Source organism: Anarrhichthys ocellatus, unplaced genomic scaffold (genome assembly GCF_004355925.1).
Source record: "Anarrhichthys ocellatus isolate YVR2014 unplaced genomic scaffold, GSC_Weel_1.0 scaffold4, whole genome shotgun sequence".
NCBI classification, from domain to species: Eukaryota; Metazoa; Chordata; class Actinopteri; order Perciformes; family Anarhichadidae; genus Anarrhichthys; species Anarrhichthys ocellatus.
In genome coordinates, this window is record NW_022280034.1 from 13,040,274 (window position 1) to 13,042,966 (window position 2,693).

At 44.0% G+C, this 2,693-nt stretch overlaps 1 protein-coding gene across 1 annotated transcript in view; it reads left to right on the top strand.

Moving 5' to 3' along the window:
• shisa8b (shisa family member 8b) overlaps positions 1-2,693 on the top strand; it is a 32,965-nt gene that overhangs the window by 1,847 nt on the left and 28,425 nt on the right. The window lies entirely within an intron of this gene.

Below are 2,693 nucleotides of genomic sequence, written 5' to 3' on the forward strand. Positions count from 1 at the left end.
TGTGTGTGTGTGTGTGTGTGTGTGTGTGTGTGTGTGTGTGTGTGTGTATACATGCCTGTATTTATGTCTGTGTGTGTTTGTGAATACATGTATATGTGTGTATTTGCATGTGTTTTTTTTTTATGCATTTCAGGCAAGTTGGGAAGTTTGAAATTCTGACTTCAATCCAGCAGAAAATAGCCAAAAAATTGTAATACAAAGTAAAACGATTTTCAAGATGCAGCTTCACGTTAACACACAACCTGCTTGCTTGGAGTTCACAACTTCCAACTGTGAATGTGTATCCGAAGGCTTGCTAACATGTGTTTGCTTGCATGTGTACAAACCGATCTCTTTTCTAACAAATTCTCATTCAGAGATTCAGAAAGAGATGACTGACTAACTGAAAGGAAATGTTGGCAACATGGTACTTTAAGATAAGCGTGTAAAGCGCTGTGATTTATGAGCCATGTCATTCTCTGAGTCGCTGATCCGGTTGTGAATGAGACCATACCTGTGAGGTGTCTATACACACGCTGCATATATCACACCCTTAATTTTGCTTTTACTCATCATTTTTTAATATGTCTCTAATTTTTGGATTTGTTTTTGTCTTTCATTTTTTGTGCCTGTTTCTGTCTTTCTCATCTTTTCCGTTTTCTTTTTCATATGCTTTTGTATTTCACCCCTTGTGTACCATTTGCTTTGCTTGTAAGCATGACTTATATTTGAAATAAACAAAAAGATGAAAAAAGACACATCGACCAAACCATTTTTGCTGCTGTAGTGTGAAGTGTTAGGTAGGTGTAAGGCACTTTTGAAGAACAAAAGTCTTTGAAGTTTGAATTCCTTCTTTAAATTTGCCTCACGTGTGCAAGGTGCACATGTCAAATCACTCCTTAAATAAAAAAACAACAATCAATGGGCTCATTCAATTTTGTCTCCATTTGCTGAAAAACTGATTATTTCCCACTTTAATGAACACACAACCTTCTGTATCGTAGATATTGAGCTTTTACAGTTTGGTATGTCAGCTTGATACACATTCAAGCATGCACACACATGTAAACACACACACTCCCGCTGCAGTCGGGCTAAATACTTGGTCCAGGGTTCAATCTGTTCGCCTCAGGAAATCATTACAGTAAACAGCGCACAGCATGTGCTCAAATCTCCCCCGCTTTCATCCCAAACCCCCGAACCCTCTTAGCTGCATCTCCAATTCTTTTTATTTCTCCGAGCTTCTTGTTTCTCTTCCACGCATCCCCGTTTCATCACGTGCCATTTGTTCCTCTCATCCTGAGTTTCTTTGTCACAAGTCCTCTTCTCTGGCCTTCCACCTCCGTCACATTCTCCAGCTACCATCCGTCCTTTCTGCTTTTCCTCTCTTGCAGCCTTCCTCTCTCCTTTCAGCCCCTTTCTTTTCTCCAGCTTCAACCACTCACATCTCTATTCACTCCTCTCTTTCCTCTCCATCTCCCTCACCATCACCCCACAGGCCATCCTCCCTCCTCTCCCAGTCAGTCTCCCACCTCGCTCGTCTCTTCCCTCTCCTCCCCGCGCTTTTCACTTATTTTGTTCAGTGGTGTCTTTTTGCATTAAATGAGAAAGTTACCAAAGAAGAAACCAAACCTCCATCGATCAGCATCGCTGCTTGTGCGTCTCCCATTAACCTGAGCCGCAAAAAAACTCATTCGGCGGATAACACACAGCCAGGATTAAAATTTCCTGCAGGGTAGCACCTCACTGAAATAGAAACACTCTGGCTGCATAAACACCCTCCCTCCGTGAGCCCATCTCGACAGATTACCTCTCCTCCTCGCGATTAAACGAATTTCACCAAGATTACAGCTTTACCATTTCTGGACTGCTCTGCCTGCATGCTCATTTACTTATTAGCCCGCTGACATAAATCCCTGGTCCAAAAACGTACGTGCAACTAAGACCTCATGTACTGCACGCACTTTTCTGAGGTGAAATGCATCAATATGTACACACGCCCACCCACTTCGGAGTAGGAAGCACAAAAGGCAACTTCTGCACTCTGCCATGCACCTGCTCTTTCTGGATGTCTTTTTCTTTTCTTCCCACTGTCTTTCATTTCGTCTCCGCATCCTGTGAGCGGAGGATGATTTAACAGTCTGAAATCCCACCAGTTCTCCCAAATCAGCTTTTGAAAGTTAAAATTCAAAGTCATCCTTCTCTCAGATTACCCTCCTCCCACACGCACACCTTTTACTAATACATGAACCCAACCAAACCCCGGTTCATTGTGTTTGCATGCTGCACTGATCCTCAGTCAACAAGGGGAACGGAGAGCGCCTCCTCAGGTCATAGGTGTCACCTCTAATGAAAGGCCTCAACTGGAGCGGGGCTGGCTTTACACCCAGAGAGTAAACAAACACAGATGACCTTCATGATTTACAGACGCACGCACGCTAACATGCGCCACTCGCAGTGATTTATAGTTCAATTAACAACAAGAATGATAGTAGTGGCATTTAGGTTTGCGTGAGCATGGTTGAGATCACCACAGTGAGGGGTCAGGATAGCCAGGAGGCCAGATGCACTGCAAAACAATGTCCACCCAACACAAGTGGGAGAGGACCAATATGGTGGCAGCAGAGGTCACATGGTGGGTGAGAGAGAGAGAGAGAGAGAGAGAGAGAGAGAGAGAGGGAGAGAGAGAGGGAGAGAGAGAGAGAGAGGGAGAG